Source organism: Lycium barbarum, chromosome 2 (assembly GCF_019175385.1).
Source record: "Lycium barbarum isolate Lr01 chromosome 2, ASM1917538v2, whole genome shotgun sequence".
Classification (NCBI taxonomy): Eukaryota; Viridiplantae; Streptophyta; class Magnoliopsida; order Solanales; family Solanaceae; genus Lycium; species Lycium barbarum.
The window spans coordinates 99,276,301-99,296,931 of record NC_083338.1 but is presented as its reverse complement, the minus strand read 5'-3'; the positions used below and the strand labels follow the sequence as shown (position 1 = coordinate 99,296,931).

The window sequence follows — 20,631 nt, the reverse complement described above, 5'->3', positions numbered from 1 at the left end:
ACTTCATTAGCATCGAAATATGAATAAATCATATTGAAATTGAAATAATTGGGCCCGTGCTGCATCTAGTATATTACTACTATGTTTAAGAGACAATCCAAAGAGTTTTGTAGTACTTAGGCCCCGTTTGGACATGGTTTGAAATTATGGTTTGAAACCATGATTTGAAACCATGTTTGGACATGCAATTTGGATATTTTAAGTTGTATTTTCTCTTATAGACATAAAAACCCCACAAATTGTGAAAACTATCAAAACATTCTCAATTCTTATACAATCTTACCAAATGAGCAAGTCATAGTTCATAACAAAATTAGTACACTACTAGAAAGCCTTTCTAAAAAATACAACATCAATTAATCAAATTTTAGTTCAATAAAAATGAAAATTTAACATGAATAGTAATGTAACTACTCTTTAATATAATCCCCACATAAATTAAAGATTGATATACATAAATAAAGGTTGGTGGAAGTTAATGAGATTGGTAAATGATTGATGAGGGTAATTGTTAAAAATATTTACCAACTTATGTTTTTTTTACAAAATATAAACTTATGGGTTAAATTTTATATTTTTAAAAGGTGAAACCATAGTTTCAAACCCCAAATCATGTCTTTTTGGATGATTTGGGGTTTGAAATCATAGTTTGAAACCATGAGTGAAAACGCATGTCCAAATGATGGTTTGGGGTCATGGTTTCAAACTATGGTTTAAAAACGCATGGCCAAGCGCCTACTTAGTTACATTGTAACTATTTGGTTAGCTTGCCAACCAAAAAGGATTTGCTCTTTCAAATATTTGCCCTTGTATTTGCTATTTATTACTTTATATACCAAAGTATGTTTTCAATAATATTTTCAAACCCTTTTTGGTAATACATGCCCCTTGGACTAACTTTTTTGAGGTGAGATATGTACCATAACTTTTTTCTATGTCTTATTTTTGCCCTACTTTATTTCTTTTTAACTTAGGTTGCTACATCTAATATAGTACATATAATTTGAGCCCTTTGAAAATAGTTCAAAAGTTGTGCATGGTGATAATGTCATCTAATAGAAATGGCTATGCACAAAGATAATCTATAATGGTAATAATAATAATTTTGGAGAACTCATTTGGTACTGACGGAGTGTCAATCATATTTTCTTAGTTTTAAAATTGTCATTAAATTTCTCTTGATCTAAATTTTATTAAAAAAGATTTTTTTGAATATAGAAAGGTGTAACGATTTAACAAAATTATACAATAGAAAATAAATTTCAAAATTGATTCTTAAAGAAAATAAAAATGAGAAGGAAGCAAATTATTAGATATATATACGTCGTTGCACTGAGATATGATTTAATTATTTAAATTTATCCAGTCCTAATGTATTTGGGGCTATATCATAGTTATAATGTTATTATAACGCAAATTTAGAAAATATATTAGATAAAGAACAAAGAAAAGAAATATCATTTCCTCACATGCATTTCTTCAAAGGAAAAGAAAATTTGTAATTAAGAAAAATCATTATTTTTTTCCATATATCTTTTAAATATTTTAAATTGTCAAGTATTGAAATTTATAGTACTTTTTACCTAATTTTAAAATATGTAAATTTTTCAAAAGACTTAAATATTTTATGCCCGAGTTCACTGTCAAAATTAAACTGTTTGACTCTCGAAATTTAAACTGTAACACATAAATTAAAACTTAGTAATTACTTTATGCCTTAATCTTGGGCCCAGGCTCAACACGGGCTTCTCGACACTAGTATATATATATATATTAAAAAGAGAATGCGCGTGCTTGGCACGGGCTCAACACAGCATACATACGAAGATAAAGTAAGACTCTTATCAAATGGCAGCATATAGAAAGATCAATTAAAAAGCTGACATGATGAATAATCTTAAAATTAGTACGTCCAAAGGTGACTCAATTTGAATGTACATATAGATACATTAACATGTTTTTTTAATTACAAAGTAACATTATAACCATCATGAATCAAAGTTCATAAATTAATATTCCAATAATTTCATATTCCATCATGATTAATTGGCAGAAAACAAAGGTTTACTCCTGTAAATCTTTGGTCAACAGTAAAAAGAAATACCTTAGGTCATCCAGATTTACCTATATATAGTCTTCACACTGTTAAAAGTGACTCCCCAATTTAAAACACCATGGAGTATATAGCATAGGTCCAACAATGTATGCTTTTAGAAAGGGAATAGTTATTTTACTACAAACATAGCAAAACCAAGAATCAAGAACTCAAAAGTTCTAGAATTCTTCAACGTATGAAGATATGTCCCGGTCTTGAACTACTACATGGAACCTTTAGCTTCAAATCAGCTATCAATCTCGTACTTTGGCCGCTCCATCTCAGTGTCACCAAAATACATGATCATCTCTTCCATGTGTTTTCAGTGCTCTTTTTTCTTCATCCACTATTAACAAATCATTCTTGTGATCCTTCTGGAGAGAGGGATCACTGAAGCAAGACTCATTCGTTGATATCATACATCTGCATGAATGATGATATTATACTCGAAGTCAAACCAATTTCGAGCAATAGAACGGTTTTCACAAAGCTCCATGATTTTCACATAGTGATATAGGGAGTTATGGTACTAAAGCCAATACCTTCAACTTATTTCTGGCACACCATCCGCTGCAAGGACAAATGGATAACTGCATTTCCTTGTATTCATTCAAAGGTCAAGAATATGATAAATTCAACAGCTATGAGGCAATCTCAATGAAGAAGCCGAGCAGGAGTTAATTTACAGAAGCTCATTCTCAAAAAGTTAATCGACAGAAGCTACTGTTTCAGAATCCTCCTTGAATATAATATTTTAAAAAATTTAGCCAACCTGGTAGAGATTTCCTTCGTCGTATCACCTGGTGTACACATTTCCAATAAATGGTACTGCACCATAAGAACATGTCTATATAAAAACCACAGTATAGAAGATAGTTGTCGTTGAAATGATCGAGTGGGAGATAAAAATTAAGTGTCTATGGTACCCCCCAGAGCCACTCCAGAAAGAAAAAAAAAACTATAATTTCTCTATTCCTGGATTATTGGCAATGAAATTTAAAATGAAATGTCAAATGCCTTGAAATGACTTGCTCCACTTAATTTCTGAACTTACAAATTTAAAGAATATTATCTGCTTTGTTTTTCGTGAAACATAATTTTTCTTTGGAAAGAATGTAAAGGACCGGATCAAGTCTTATTAATCTGCAAAGGTGAAATAAGGAAATGATTCAACCATATATAAAGAAGTCATCAAGTTGTGACTTAAAAGAGGTAATTCTATTATTTTCAATGCATGTTGCCTCTTCAAACTCTTAACGAAAGCATAAATAAAGTATGAGATCCAAAAGTTTGTTTGGACTTCCTTAAAACAATTCTTTGTGGAAGTTAAAGGATTAAAATAAGGAAATTCAGAGAGAAGCTGCCCAAAATTTCTCAACTAAGCACACGCGCAGGATGTTAAAACAGATACTCGCGAAAAAAACTGAAGCTTTATACCCCTATATATAGAGGGGGAAGAGTGTGACTCACCTTTGTGCACGCGTTGGTGGTTCTTGTTTTTGTGTCTTGTTTTTACAAAATGGTAGGTGGAGAAAGATCTTAAATTAGCAATGAAGCAACCTGTTTGGAAACAACAATAGAACTACTGATTTGCTCAACTTAGGAAGATAGCAGGAAAACAAGTAAAATTCCGGTAGGGGGGTTCACAACTCGACCGAAATCAACAACAAAGCTACAACCCCAGATGTTAATAGTCAAAAAAAGAAAGAGAGAATGGGAAGGAACAAAACTACAGCAGCACCTGTATTCCAAAAGCTAAAATGAAGAAAAGGCACCAATGACTATATCGTACAGTATATCAAATCAAACAGGTGAAAACAATTACCTCATTTTTAATAACCTAGGTGAAAATGATCACCTCATTGTCTGTTGTAATTTGTCAAGAGCTAGCTTATCCTTCAATTTTGTTGAAGCACCATAGCTCCTACGTATTAACAAAGTAAATCTTGTCAATCATAAGGAAACCAAATCAAACTTAGCTATCTCTATATGAAGAGGATTAAATGAAATTCTAATTTTCATATCTCAGATGAATGGAAGACAACATGACATTGCTTAGGCCAGATCCATATATATTCTATGCCTTAGTAAAATTATCATGAACAACAACTTCTAAGATTACAGCCAATCGGTGGTGATTTTCCCAGGAATAGAGGAGTGCAATTGTTATGTTTTCTCCTAGGTATGACAAATAAGACAACACATGTCCCAAATGAGTATTTCCAAAAAATTTCTTTTAATGAGGAAATATCAAATACACAAGAGCATCTAGTCCTTCAAAATTAAGCAGCTCTGTTCCTATTACATCGCACACTTTTCAAAAAATTTACATTGAAAATTCTTGTTGAAGAATTCATAGTTGAAAATAGATCGTGGATTCTAGTAGGAGTAGTTTAGATGTTATCATCATCAATTTACCATCTCCACAAGACTACACAGAAATGTTAGTTTGGGAACAAAATGCCAAGTCATTCTTTTCCTTTTTAGGATTTCATTTTATCAATAAATTCGAATATGCCAAGTCATTCACACCCTTGACATGGACATCAAATCTCTATGTTAAATATAGGCCACACGACAGGTAATATTGACTATTCAAGTATGCCACAACATTCTAATTTAGATTTTTCAAAATAACTTAAAGAAAAGCTAACTTGAAATGTTACCAGACATCAGTTGTTCTGATGGTGGCATACAGGACCACCTTCTACTGTGAGCAGGAATACTTATGGACAGTTAAGATACAATCTTCCTGTACATCAAAACACATCGCATTTCTACATTTTTTAACATCAGAAATTACCATACGCCTATAAGTACTAAAACCATATCAGCTTCAATTTCTTCAGAAGGAACCAGTTATTTGCGAACACAATTATTTTGAAGTTAAAGCTTCACTCTTCTTTTAAGTTGAATTCTGTTGAGTCATTTATCTGCGGGTCTTAGTTTGACCTCATATTTTGATAACTTTGATAATAACAGAAGTAGGTCTTTAAAACTGTTCGAGTAGTGTGAAGACTAATAAATAGGAGGAGAAGAATTTTCATTCAGAGGAACAAAAATAAAAAGAAGAAACAGCTGGCATGGAATCAAGTTACCAAAAGGTTCATAGACATCACATGTCATATCAATCGCTTTTCCTTATCCCCCTTGCACTGTAATTTGGTAACTAAAATATGCCTAGTTTCTCCCTGTTTTTTGTGTTGTGAAATTCATGAGAAAAAATTACTTAGCCGGAAGAGAGATGAAAAGAGAAATCAGTCTAATGAGACACTTAAATAGAAAGTTAAGTAGCAACATCTTCAAGTAAGAGATGCATTAACAACAAACAAATTGTTAAAGATGAGGGAGATGAGTTGTTATTCCTACAGTTCAAAAGAAATGCTCAAGCTAGGCTACATTTTCTTTAAACCGTGGTGTTGGGATCATTGCGCACACCTCAACTAATGCCATCGGTGCCTGCTACCTCTCTGGTTCTTTTTACCTAGTATTTGTTTGCCTCCGCTGGAAATCGAAGCAAGACTATGTTCTTCATAAATAAATACAATTTCGAGACTAAAGAAACACTTAATAACTTAGACGTGCACAATATTATCAACTTGTTAATAACTTAGATGTGCACAATATTATCAACTTGTCTTTATTTCCAAATGAAGCTGTGAATCTCAACATTACTAAAGTGTTAATACCTTCCAGTTATGATGACATTACGCAGGCCAGCTTGAGCACCTTCAATCAAAGTCAAATTGAAGCCTATCATAGTCCCAATGATGACTCCTCCAAGCCATCTATACTTTACCAACTCATTCATCTGGTGGCTAGTTTGATTTGTACATTTACAATCAGAATATGCCGTTACATATTAGTAATATTATATTGAATTTCATCAATTTGTTATACTATCACAACTTCAATTAGATCCTAAAGAGCATAAATTTGCAAACCTGACATCCGAAACCCATCAAACATGACAACACTGGTGCTCATCATCGTGATGGTGTATCTTCCATTTAATGCCAACTGAAATCAGACAAAGAGACCTACACCTTTGTTCCAAAGGACAATTCCAAGTCTGTGAGGGCAACATATGTTCTATTAGTTGGTTACTCATGTATACTCAACACAGAATTAAATAACAGTTCATTCAGGTTGATTTGTGTAACATCATACTTTATAATGAGACCCTTAGATCACGTCTTTATGACAATTAACATAATTCCTGAAAGAGTAATTTCAAGCTATTGTTTTACATGCATTACTTTGTTAATGGCATCTTTCCTGCTATTGGCAATCACAAGAGCTAATTTCTTTGCAGGCGCTACCTTACAATTCGATGTCTCCTAGAATTTCAAATTAAAAGTTGTTCAGTCTCGCTTCGGCATAGTATCAAACAATATAGGTGCATCAGTTCTCCTCATGTTAGAAGTACAGAAATTCAACCCAAAAGAATCGCCCATTGATGAAGAAGGAAAGAAAACGTTAAAAAAAACAATCAGAGACACTGAGGCGGCATATGGGTGTTCGTAAGGCCAGAGGAAGAATAAAAGTAACAGAAGAAACAAAAGAAGACAAACGTTGCTGGAAAACCTCTTTTCATTGGAACACTCTTCTCTGTTTGAGATTGGAATCTCTAGACAACAGGCACCGAAGAGAGTGCTCGAAATATGTGTTTGCCATTTATAGATGCGAAGTATTTGTATACGCTAAAAACCGGACATGAGTCAAACCGGTGAGATGAGAAACCGAAGGGAGAAGGGGATAAGAACATACATGAAGACTTTCGTTCTGAACCGGAGCAACGCTTGAACTGGAGCAACACTTGGACCGGAGCTGAGCAGGGGCACCGTTTGGTCCGGTCACTTCATCACCGGGTCGGTCGAGGCCGTTAGTCCGATTATTCGTGGGCGTTGGTCCGGTAGAGCCGTTGCGCGTGAGCCATGCGTCGGTGGCGTCCTGCCATGGTCAACCACCAACCATGCGTGTGTCAGACAGTACGGCCAACCAGATCCCACCAAATCCGTTCAGAGTTGTCCTTATTATGATTATTTTTATGATTAACATTGTATGAGGCCCATAGAGACACCACTATAAATAGGGCTCACCCCCCACCTTTGAGGGAGTTGGCTCCTCCACTTTCAAGAATTCTTGTAATAACAAATTTCATATATACAATCTCTCTCAAAGCATCAGATTGGGACCATACCAATCACTTTTGTATCTATCATATTTCTCCAATCAATTATTGCACATCATTTACGAACGTTCATGTCCATAGCAAACCATCGACTATAAACCGCTTATTTGCAAAACATTCATACACTCGTTTTCCCTATCAAATATACATCAAGATCCAAACGCATATCCTATACCCATTAACAAATTTAATTGATTATCCAAATCCGGGGTAAATAGTTTGGCGCCCACCGTGGGGCTAGGATAATAGTGATTTTTGGTCTTGATTTCTATCATATCCATATTCATCGAAATCAAAAACATCTCCTGTTCGTCTCTGCTAAAATGGACTAAATAGCTGACAGTGGGCAATCCGGTCACGTTAACAACAACGAAATTGTGGCCGAAAATGAAGGAAGCGGTCCACGAGGACCACCAAACCCACCTGACCCTAACCTCGTTAATTCGAGGGAGGGCCTCAACCAACGAAACACCGTGGACCAGGAGAATGCCACTTTACCGGCCACTGACCCTCTAAATACCCACCATTCTGCTACCCTGTCCCGGGCACAGGATCGGAAAGAACCGGGTACACCCAATGATAATATTGACTTACGCTTAATTTTTGAAATGTTGCAGGAGCAAAGAGCGGCGATTGCCGAGCAGGGAATCGCAATAGCCCGGTTGCAGAACGGAGGGGATACAACGACCCCGGAAAAAACAAGCGGTGTTGCTGAACCCAGAAGGGAGGAGGCACGTGTCATTAAGAGCAATGGATCTGGAGCCGGATCCTCGACCGAGGTCCTAAAAATGCTCGAAACCTTAGCAAAACGGGTAGACACGACCGAGAAGAGGGTCAAAATGTACAACTCTCGGGTGGATCAAATCCCGGGGGCCCCGCCTTTGCTGAAAGGGTCGAATTTGAAGAGGTACATCCAAAGGCCTTTTCCTCCGAGTGCGGCCCCGAAATTAATCCCGAAGAGGTTTAAAATGCCGGATATCCAGAAATATGACGGCACAACGGACCCGCACGAGCACGTGACCTCATACACATGCGCCATAAAGGGTAATGATATGGAGGAGGACGAAATTGAATCGGTACTGCTGAAGAAATTTGGGAAAACCTTGTCGAAAGGAGAATTGACGTGGTACGACCATCTACCCGAGCATTCAATCACCTCATTCGAAATGCTCGCCGATGCCTTCATCAAGGTCCACGCCGGTGCCAAAAAGGTACAGGCCCGCAAGGCCGATATTTTCCGTATAACCCAAAGAGACGATGAGTTACTGCGTGAGTTCGTTAACCGGTTCCAAAGGGAACGGATGGAACTCCCCCCGGTTCCAGAAGAATGGGCCGCACAAGCTTTCACAAAGGGACTCAATGTTCTAAGTTCAACAGCTTCGTTCAAATTAAAAGAAAGCTTGCTGGAATACGAGGCTGTGACATGGGCCGACGTCCATAATCGGTACGAGTCGAAGATTCGGGTGGAGGACGATCAATTCGAGCTCCCCCCGGGCCCAATAAATGTGGGTAGAAGTTTTGAGAAACCGAGGAAGGGTTACGAAATAAAGGCCGAATCATCGAAAGAAAGGTATCGGCCATACTCCCATTCGGAGAGGCAAAGTTTTAGGTCGGAAAAGTCAAGGGTAAGCCCAAGCCGTTTCTCAGGTCAGGGTAGTAAGCGGGTCGAACGCCCGTCAAACAGCCGGGGTCTCTCATTCAGGAGCGATGCAGGAAGTTCCGCCGGTAGCAAGGGTTTGCCGAAGATATCGGAGTACAACTTCAACGTTAGTACTTCGGGCCTCGTTTCGGCCATCGGTCGCATCCCGGATGTAAGATGGCCGAAACCTCTGAGGACGGATCCGGGCCAACGGGACCCGAGCATGGTGTGTGAATATCACGGAACCCATGGTCACAGAACCGAGGACTGTCGCCAGTTGAGAGAAGAGGTATCCTGGTTACTAAAGAACGGTCATCTCCGAGATCTGCTGAGTGAACGAGCCAAAAGTCATTACAAGGAAAGGGAAGCGCATCGAAGGGCCGAGCCGGTGGAACCCCAGCATACAATCAACATGATAGTTGGGGGTGTCGATGCCCCTCGGGGGCCGGTAATGAAACGGACCAAGATTTCTATTGTTCGTGAAAAATGCACCCGAGATCACTTATCCAGGGGCTCTATCTCCTTCGATGATGAGGATGCAGAGGGCATCATTCAACCGCACAATGATGCGTTGGTAATTTCTGTACTTATCTTTAAAACTAAGGTTAAACGTATTTTGATTGACCCAGGTAGCTCGGCCAACATCATCCGGTGGAGAGTGGTCGAACAGCTAGGTCAGATCGTACCGGTAGCCCGGGTACTCAACGGGTTCAATATGGCAAGTGAAACCACAAAGGGAGAGATCTCATTGCCTGTAAACGTCGATGGCACCATTTAACAAACGGTGTTCTACGTGATCGAAGGGGACATGAAGTATAATGCATTACTAGGCAGACCCTGGATACATAGTATGAGGGCCGTGCCCTCAACGCTGCATCAGTTGCTGAAATTCCCCACCCCGGAAGGGGTAAAAACCATCCGAGGTGAACAACCCGCTGCAAGGGAAATGTTCGCAGTAGAGGAAGCGGCGCCTCGGCCCATAGAATCGGTTCAGAAGAAAAAGGGTGTAACCGGAGGAGAGCGCGCCCAATAGCAATCAAAGCATACTGGGTCGGATCCAGTGCATGTAGAGGATGATTTCGAGGTACCCAGATTGTTCGTCATGCCGGATGACTCGGATGCAAGCAAGTCAACTGTAGAGGAGCTGGAGCAGATCATCCTGTTCGAGTACCTACCGGACAGAAAGGTATACCTGGGCACGGGGCTTACCCCGGAGCTCAGGAGCAAGTTAATTGAATTTCTTCGAGCTAACGCCGATTGCCTCGCATGGTCGCATATTGATATGACAGGTATATCCCCAAAAGTGGAAACTCACAAGCTCAGCTTGGACGGGAAGTTCTCCCCGGTGAAGCAAAAAAGAAGGCCCATGGCAGAAGCAAAACACGCCTTCGTAAAAGACGAGGTAACAAAGCTTTTAAAAATAGGTTCTATCCGGGAGGTGAAATACCCGGATTGGCTTGCTAACGTGGTAGTGGTGCCCAAAAAAGGTAATAAACTTCGAATGTGTGTCGATTACAAGGATTTAAACAAAGCATGCCCAAAGGACTCATTTCCGTTGCCTCACATCGACAGAATGATCGATCCGACGGCCGGACATGAGATGTTAAGTTTTCTCGATGCTTACTCTGGGTATAACCAAATTCGGATGCACCCGGGGGACCAAGAGAAAACGTCCTTCATCACTTGGTACGGGACTTACTGCTATAATGTGATGCCTTTTGGCCTAAAAAATGCTGGTGCAACTTACCAACGCCTAGTTAATGAGATGTTCGAAGAACAAATAGGAAAAACAATAGAAGTTTACATTGACGATATGGTTGTTAAGTCCCTGGAAACAGAGGACCATTTTAAGCATTTGCAGGAAACCTTCGACGTGCTCCGCAAGTATAACATGAAGCTTAACCTAGAAAAGTGAGCCTTCGGTGTCCGATCCGGTAAATTTTTGAGTTTCATGGTGTCAAACCGGGGTATTGAAATCAACCCGGACAAAATCAAGGCAATCGAGGTAGTGAATAACGTCAAAGGAGTACAGAGGCTCACCGGAAGGATAGCGGCGTTGAGTCGCTTCATATCGAGGTCTTCGGACAAAAGTCATCGTTTCTTCTCTTTACTGAGGAAGAAGAACGACTTCGTTTGGACACCGGAGTGCCAAGAAGCTCTATAGGAATTTAAGAGGTACTTGTCTAGCCCTCCGTTGCTGCACACACCGAAGGCGGATGAGCCGCTCTTTCTCTACCTTGCTGTCTTCGAGATAGCGGTAAGTGGCGTCTTGGTCCGAGAAGATTCAGGTACACAATTCCCTATCTATTACGTGAGTAGAACTTTGGGGGATGCGGAGACCCGTTATCCCCATTTGAAAAAATTGGCATTGGCATTGGTGAGCGCTTCTAGAAAGCTCAAGCCCTATTTTCAATGCCATCCAATATGTGTAGTAACTACCTACCCTCTGAAAAATATCATGCATAAACTGGAATTGTCGGGTAGGTTAACCAAATGGGCTGTAGAAATTAGCGGTTATGATATCGAGTATAAACCTCGAACGGCCATCAAATCCCAGATCTTGGCCGACTTCATGGCAGATTTTACGCCGGCTATGGTCCCCGAGGTCGAGCGAGAGCTTCTGCTGACCTCGGGAAAGGCCTCGGGCATTTGGTCTCTACATACGGACGGAGCCTCGAACCTCAAAGGTTCCGGGCTAGGGATCGTCCTTAGGACCTCAACTGGGGATGCCATTCGACAGTCCGTTAGAACTGCTAAATTGACTAACAATGAAGCCGAGTATGAGGCTATGATTGCAGGTTTGGAATTGGCTCGAAGTATAGGGGCCAAAATAATTGAGGCAAAATGCGATTCGCTTTTGGTCGTGAACTAGGTGAACGACGTCTTCGAGGTCAAAGACGAACGGATGCAGAGGTATCTTGAAAAAACCCAAGTGGTACTTCATCGATTTAAAGAATGGACCATGCAACACATACCGAAGGAGCAGAACGGGGAGGCCGATGCGTTGGCAAATTTGGGATCCTCGGTCGAAGGGTAGGAAATCAACCCCGGGGCGACGGTGCACTTGTCAAACACAGCCATAGAAAACGGACACGCCGAAATAAACACTATAGGTTTAACTTGGGATTGGCGCAACAAATACATTGACTACTTGCGTGATGGTAAGCTCCCAAACGACCCAAAGGAATCCCGGTCACTACGGGCCAAGGCTGCCCGTTTTTGCTTGGTGGACGGCCAATTATATTGGCGGTCTTTCTTCGGCCGCTGGCCAAGTGTTTGGGCCCCGGGGAGACGGAATACGTGTTGAAAGAGGTACACGAAGGGACATGCGGCAATCACTCCGGTGCCGACGCTCTGGTCCGAAAGATTATCAGGGCCGGTTACTATTGAAACCGAATGGACAAAGACTCAAAAAATTTTGTCCGTAAATGCGATGGGTGTCAAAGGCATGCGCCGATGATTCATCAGCCCGGAGAGCTGCTGCATTCGGTGGTGTCACCCTGGCCTTTCATGAAGTGGGGAATGGACATCGTCGGCCCATTGTCGAGGGCACCAGGTAAAGCCCGTTTTATTTTGTTTATGACTGATTATTTCTCCAAATGGGTTGAAGCGCAGGACTTTGAAAAAATTAGAGAAAAGGAGGTCATCGACTTCATATGGGATCACATCATCTGTCGCTTTGGCGTCCCCGCCGAGATAACTTGTGACAACGGGCCCCAATTCGTAAGTGGCAAAGTCAACAAATTTCTCGAAGGGTTGAAGATCAAGAAAATTGTATCAATTCCGTATCACCCATGTGCAAACGGACAAGCGGAATCCACGAACAAGACAATAATCCAAAACCTAAGGAAAAGACTCGAAGCATTAAAGCACCATTGGAGAGAAATATTACCGGAAATATTATGGGCTTACAGAACTACATCGAAATCGAGCACCGAGGAGACGCCCTTCTCGTTGGTTTACGGGGCTGAAGCTGTTATCCCCGTAGAAGTTGGTGAACCGACCCTCCGGTTCCGATACGCAACCGAGGAATCAAACGGGGAGGCCATGGCCGTAAGACTCGACATCACGGACGAGCTGCGCGAAAACGCATTGGTACGCATTGCCGCTCAAAAACAAAGGGTGGAAAGGTATTACAATCGGAGAGCCAATTTTCGTCACTTCCAAGTTGGGGACTTGGTACTCCGAAAAGTTACCTTGAACACCAAGAATCCCAACGAGGGAAAACTGGGCCCGAACTGGGAAGGACCCTACAAGATAACCGAGGTAACGGGCAAAGGGTCGTATCAGCTGGAGTCCATGGACGGGCAGCGGTTGCGCAATAACTGGAATGTGGCTCATCTAAAGAGATGCTACTGTTAAGGTAAGAACACCCCATGTTTTCTCTATTTTTGACCATTTTCTTTTTGCAGAAAGCCAAGTACCAGGCAGAGCAGAGAATCAAGAACTGAAAACACGTGTTGCACTCTTTTCCTTAGTACGGTTTTGTCCCAAAATGGGTTTTCCAACAAGGTTTTTAATGAGGCAACAAGTACAACGTGTTACTTGACAAAAATAAGGGACGAGTGCCCGGACCATCAAGGCCACGCCCTCCGAGTGGGGACTTAATAACACTCACCCGACCTTGGAGCTTGGATAAGTGCTAAGGGAATACTATGCCCACATCGAAGATTACCTCGGTCAAAAGAAGACGGAGAAACTCAACACTTGCTACGGTAAAACTATGGCCCGGCCATCGGCCATAGCCTTCGATGTAAGGACCAAATGATCATAATGAATCGTGTCCCATTTAGCATTTGCTACGGTCAAACTAAGGCCCGACCATCGGCCATAGCCCTCGATGTAAGGACCAAACGATCATAATGAATCGTGTCCTATTTTATATCTGCTACGGCAAAGGCAGAAGGAATTAAAATTCTCATATGTACAAACATTTTGCAAACACAAAGTTATCAAAAGTTTGGATAACAAAATCTCGGGTGTCTTTCTGTTAAATGGACTTTACCCCGATGATAACCGCCGTATTTCGGCACTGCCTCATTCACATACCCTATACCGGGTACTGTGGTCGAAATTTGACAAAGGCAACGAGGTCGTAACGAGCCGAGCAAATCATTGAAAAATTCGACTAAGGCAACGAGGTCACAATGATCCGAGCGAAAATTTGATAAACTTCCCCAAACGGGGACTGCTACGACAAAAATTTAGCCAAGGCCGAAAAAATACCGACCCTAAAGGAAATGCCTATCTTAATTCAGAGACGTCTGAACTTATGAAGCATCGGATAAGTCCTACGGGCACGATGATTTAACGACTACGGGTCTACTTGTTCTAAAGAAGCATCGGATAAGTCCTACGGGCACGGTGAACTAACGACTACGAGTCGACTTGTCCTAAAACGAATCAACGATTATGGCAAAAATAATAGCAAACATTCAAACGAAGAAACAAGAAAGATGCACTTTTTATTTATACAAGGGATATTTTTACATAAAAAACAAAAGTCCTACAAAGGCAAAAAATAAAGAGATAAAAGCCAAATACAGGCCCTAAACTACCCGGAATGGCTGGAGCCGGAATGTTCGGACACCGTCCGCTCAGAATCATCAGAGTCAGAACCGAGGGCATCCTTAGCCTCTCTCTCGATTCTCTTGGCCTCGGCAATAAGGGCCGGAAGATCAGAAAAGCCATGCTCGGCTTGCTCAAGAGTGATCCTCCGAGATTTCCATTTCTCGTACTGAGCAACAATAGTAACCTGAGCCTCGGCGGCCTCCACGCTTCTCAGAGCTTCATCCAATTCGGCCTCGGCCTGGGCTAGCTTTGCCTCAAGAGCATCCCGAGCCTCTCTAACAACATTTTGCATTTGTACGGCCGACTGCAACTCGTTCTTGAGAGCGTCGTTGGCATCGACCGTCTCCGTAAGCTCGGTCTTCAGATCATCACACATCCGGGCCCTCATCTCAGCCTTCTCCTCGAACACCCTAGCACGCTCTTGATGTCGGACACTCTCTGATTCGAGCAGCCGATTCCTCTCAGCCAAACTCACAGCTTCCGACTTCACCAAATCCAGCTCCTCCTGGAGTTGGGAGAAGGTGGTCTCGAGCTCACCAAGCCTCGAGGAAATTTGAGCGTTTTCTCGGCTGAGGACGATCTTGTTGGCTTCAAGACTCCGATTGTATTCGGCCATAGCGGACAACTCGGTCTTTAATTGACGGTTTTCGGTGTTAGCCGCGTCAAGCTCGGGACGGGGATTGGAAAGGGCGATCGCCCGGGTCAACTCCTCCTCCTTGTCCCGAAGAAGGTGCACATATTTCTCCGTTTCCCGGCCCTGGGCATCCAGCTGACCCCTAAGATCATCCATCTCTTGCTGGGCATGGACGAAGGCTTCGTTGACAAGCACCACACTCTGCAAATAGGACAAGTTAATTTTTTTTTTAAAACAAAGCAAGGCTAAGGTTCTCAGAAAAGTTATGATGGCTAGGAATCTTACCCGGTTGCCTGCATGCATACCCTCGTTAAGGAGGCACTGCCAAGAGACCCCGGTCATTTTCTGCTTGTCCGAAGCCAGACAAGAGGTCGCAGATAGCTCGCTACACCCACCGAGCGCGAAATAAAGCTGCAGTCCTCGGGGACGGTGACCATTACCGATATTGTTCTCCTCGGCTCCACGCTTGGGGCAGGGAAGATACTCACTAGGCTATCCCTGGCCCCAGATTCGGAGGTCCGGCTAGCAGACCTCGTGGCCCGAGGGATCGGGAGATGCCCGAATCCTGTAGCTTCGCCGGTTGTAGGAGGAGTGCCCACAAACATATCCTCAAATTCATCCACCCTCGGAGCCGGAGTAGAAGAACTTGGAGCGGCCTCAGTAACTTCGGCAGAGGCCGGGGGCTCCGCGGTTGCAGCAGGATCATGCTCGGGAGTCGGATGAGCGTCTATGGGAGCTTCGATCTCCGGTTCCGGGACAACCCTTTGATCAGCTCCAGCGGTGGCCGCCTCCCCGGGCCTCCTTTTCCTTTGCAGAGGGGTATCTTCCGAAGAAGTTTCACCTGAAATGTCGACGAAGGCAATCGACCGAAGAGGAGCCGGGGAAAGAATTTCTTCCGCACCTGTGTGAGAAACCGGAACTAAAAGTCCTTCACCGGCGGAAGGAAGAGGTGGAACGGCAACAGTCTCCTCCGGGATCGGATCCACTGAAGGTTCGGCACCGACTCTCCGAACGATGATATCGGGCTCTGTTTCGTCCCGTAAGGTCTGAGTAACACTTCTCGCCCTTTTCTTCTTCGACTGTTGCCCTTGATCCGAGGGCCTTTTTCCTTTTGGCAGCAGTAGAAGCAACAAGGGCACGAGATGCACCTGCTGTATCAAACTCGGATGCCGACGTTGTGGGTTCAGCTGTCGACTCCGGTCTGGGCGCTACCGAGCCCTTAGGCAAACCTGAAAAGCGAAGATATTAGCGAAGGTCGAAGGGTGAAACGAGTAGTAAAAGATGCAGTAAACACGAGTAGAAGTAAAGGGCTACCGTGATTCTGGGCGACTCATCGACCACGTGACAGGTGGGCCATGTCCGGTTGTTATGAGGATGCTGGCAGAGGAGTGCTGTGACCCATTCGCTCAGATTGCGAATGACCGGAGGAACGTACTCATTGGCTGATAAAATTAAGGAAGAAACAATGAGAAAGCGGAATCAAAATTTGACAAAGCATGCTAAAGCAATTACTCAAGGTTTCAGACTTACGCTTGTTATTCCACTTCTCCGGGAAAGGCATGTAATCGGCTGGAATGATGTCATCGGTCTTCACTAGGACATATTGCTCCAACCAGCCCCGGTCTCTGTCTTCGTCCATTTTTGAGAAAAATAGATTCCGGCTGCGCTTGGCAAGTTTTATTACGCCACCCCGGAAAATCCTCGGGGAGTATAAACGTATCAGGTGGGCCAGCGTGAACTCCTTCTCGGCATTGTTGGCCAACAGCCGAAGGCATGCTACGACTCTCCAAATGATTGGACCAATCTGTGCCAGGGTCACGCCGTAGGTCCGACACATGTCCAGGATGACCGGATCGACCGGGGGGTCGAGCTTGAGAGTGAAAGGGTAAGTGTACATGTACAAGAAACCTTCCCGATGGTCGGTGATTGATTCGTCTGGTCCGGGAGCAAAAACCCGTACCGGGCGGGTGTCCCACCCGCAATCATCCCAGACTATATCGAGCCTCTCCTCAGTAATAGATGAGGCGTATCGCCCTACATCGTATCTCCTGTCTGACACCGAAGAAGGCTTTTCAACCTCAAGATCTTTGTTGAAGTTGGGTATGGCCGGTATAATGTCCGAGGCCGCGGGTTCGAAGGTGCTCTTCGATCTAGCTGGGGATGCAGCCTCGGTTCTGGGGGATGAAACCGAGGGAATTTCATGAGAGGTGGTTTCAGACATTTCGAAAATATGAAAGGATGAAGATTCAGAAGAGGAGTTCAAGAAGAATGAGGGAACTGATGATTCGAGGGATGACAAAGTACGAAGCAAGCGACACTCGAGCAAGAATAGTTAGCAGAAACGGTGACAAAGTTGATCCTTTTTCACGTAATGAAAGGCAATGGATCAATGACAGATTTGCTATGAAGATAACTGTGTATGGTGAAGATGAAGAAATGCAGTACAGAGTGAAAGATGAAGAGAAGATGGATCGTGAAAATGTTGGAATGAAGAGGAAAAGAGCCTTATATAGGCATGGGGCTGTGACAGTTACGATTCCCCAGCCAACCGGGGAGCGCCACGTGTCCCGTAATTAATGTGGAATGACTTGAAACGATGTGCATGCAGCGGTTGTCAGGACCGACCATTCGGGATGAGACACGTGGCCGATAAAGGGGGAACGTGACGCAACTGTTCCCACCGAAATAAGGAGATAACGACGAGCCAACGAAGTTACCGGTTTTGTGATTAACCCACTTCCCGTTACTCCGATAGATCGGTGATCCGGGAAGCGCGGAGGCTATCTGTATACGGTAAAAATCGGACATGAGTCAAACCGGTGAGACGAGAAACCTAAGGGAGAAGGGGACAAGAACATACATGAAGACTTTCGTTCTTAACCGGAGCAACGCTTGGACCGGAGCTGAGCAGGGGCACCGTTTGGTCCGGTCACTTCATCATCGGGTCGGTCGAGGCCGTTAGTCCGATTATTCGTGGGCGTTGGTCCGGTAGAGCCGTTGCGCGTGAGCCATGCATCGGTGGCGTCCTGCCATGGTCAACCACCAACCATGCGTGTGTCAGACAGTACGGCCAACCAGATCCCACCAAATCCGTTCAGTGCTGTCCTTATTATGATTATTTTTATGATTAACATTGTATGAGGCCCATAGAGGCACCACTATAAATAGGGCTCACCCCCCACCTTTGAGGGGGTTGGATCCTCCACTTTCAAGAATTCTTGTAATAACAAATTTCATATATACAATCTCTCTCAAAGCATCAGATTGGGACCATACCAATCGCTTTTATATCTATCATATTTCTCCAATCAATTATTGCACATCATTTACGAACGTTCATGTCCACAGCAAACCATCGACTATAAACCGCTTATTTGCAAAACATTCATACACTCGTTTTCCCTATCAAATATACATCAAGATCGAAACACATATCCTATACCCATTAACAAATTTAATTGATTATCCAAATCTGGGGTAAACAGTATTACCTGTTACTAAATTTTGAATCCTCGGAATTTCTCTATGTCGGACCACCTCTGTAGAAATTAGTTTGTTACTCTGGACAATCGAAGAGGAATCTAGAGGGGAAACACCATAAGTGAGAACATCAAAAGGTTTTCACCTTTGCGTAGTATAATTGAATGTGTTTATCGAAAAACCATTTTTCTCCCCTGAACTCACTATGAGAACAGAAGAGAGAGAGAGAGAGAGAGAGAGAGAGAGAGAGAGATAGAAGGTGAGAAACTGAAGAAAAAAACACTTATTTACACGTGTCATGTAGTGCAGGAAAAATTTTACAATGGGTGAGCATAAATATGACAATGTGTGAGGGAGTATTTTATTACAATTATATTGTGAGCCCCACCACTTTATGCTTTTCCTTAGGGGTGGGCTTCGGGGCATCAGATTGGATATGAAATTTTCGGTTTGGATATTCTGTTTTCGGATTGAAGAAATTACAATCCAAATCCAATCCAAATAAATTCGGATTGGATTGGATATTTTAAGTTCGATTTCGGATTATTCGGTTTGGATATTTCAGATTTTCGGATTTGACTCTTGGGACTTAAGGCAAACTTATTAGGAACGAAATTCATGTGTTAGTTCCACAGAGGTAAATCTCCATCTTTATTGCTCAGTAAAAAAAGCCTTCCAGTTCAAGTTAGGATTAACAAATCCAAGTCATGTCCAACATAATAAATCCATACTAAATAAAAGCATTATGGAAAAGTGGAAATGAACAAAATAAAATCTAAGTAGTCATCTGGAAAAATAACAAAGAACAATTCCTTGGGTGACACTGACGTGAGACTTTCGAGACTCGAGAAGTAAGAAAACCCTATATTATATTTGATTTAGTAGAGAATTGTATATTGGATTTAATATTTTAATGGGTAGGGCCTTAGGTACTAATCTATTGGACCTTTAGAAACTAGACTTATTAGTACATATGATATAGGTAGGTCTAGATAAAAGGTATAAAAATTTTGGATTTTCAAATATCCAAAAATCCATAGTACTAAATCCATATCCAATCCGAAATCCATAAATTTTAAAAATAAAATCTGAAGTCCAATCCATAATCCAGATATCCAAACCAAATATTTAAAAAGTTCGGATTTCGAATTGGCCCAAACTGTGCCCACCCCTACTCTTCCTTCTCCTTCTTTCTTCTTCCACGTTTTTTGTCATTTCTCTCTCCTCTTTCCTATTTTTTCTCATTTTCTTTTTTTTAATCAATTTTAAAACAAATTCTATTATACGCAGATCAATTTTTTTAAAGATATTTTTCCATTTTATTATTTAGCTTTTCAATTTTTCTTAAAAAATCAGTTAAACTCCGTACTAGTTTAAAAGAAAATAATTGACACTCCAAAACAAAAATGTAAAAATTGATAACCAAAAATGAATGTAGGGTACTTTTAAAAGTAAAAACACCTTAGGAAATTTATTGGGATTCTTTTTTTCCTTTTTCTTTTAGTATATATTATTCAAAGTTGCTACATTCTGTACCTGAGAAATTCAAAGTTCTAGGTGTCATCAAAGTAGACCTTGAATTTAGTGGTGTGCAAAAATCGGTTTAATCGATAAACTGAACCGAAAAAAAAGTTATCTGTTTAGCAATCTATTTGGTTAATGATTTTTTAAGTTTTGTGGACTACCGGCTCAATTTCAAATTTTAAGTTTTATTAACAGTTAAACCGATAACCCAATGAGGACATAAGATCTTACTAAAATTACCTTTAGTAAGTATGTTTTAGTGATATTTTCTCTGTGAAAGATGTAGGAGGCCAAACCAATTGTTTTTGAAGACAATTGGTTTAACCGGTAAACTGAACCAGTAACGTGTTTGAACCTATGTCCTTATCAGGTTATCAGTTTAACCGTTAATAGAACTTAAAAATTAAAATGGAGCTGGTAGTCTGATAAAATTTTAAAAAATCATTAACCAAATAGATTGCTAAACCAATAACATTTTTCTGTTTAGTTTATGA

The 20,631-nt window shown here is 41.9% G+C and overlaps 1 long non-coding RNA gene across 14 annotated transcripts; it reads right to left on the bottom strand.

Annotated features, from left to right (window-relative positions):
• Nucleotides 1–1,991: 1,991 nt before the first annotated feature.
• On the bottom strand, nt 1,992–18,844 carry LOC132626691 (uncharacterized). Of its 14 annotated transcripts, XR_009577581.1 has the most exons (7): nt 18,625–18,844; nt 6,040–6,167; nt 5,785–5,913; nt 3,921–4,019; nt 3,566–3,655; nt 2,638–2,923; nt 1,992–2,518 (listed from the first exon to the last, which is right to left on the bottom strand). It is a non-coding gene; the product is annotated as an uncharacterized LOC132626691 (long non-coding RNA). The 14 variants fall into 14 exon arrangements; XR_009577573.1 differs by adding an exon at nt 6,418–6,435 and having other exon boundaries at nt 2,638–4,019; XR_009577577.1 differs by having other exon boundaries at nt 3,566–4,019.
• Nucleotides 18,845–20,631: the final 1,787 nt, after the last annotated feature.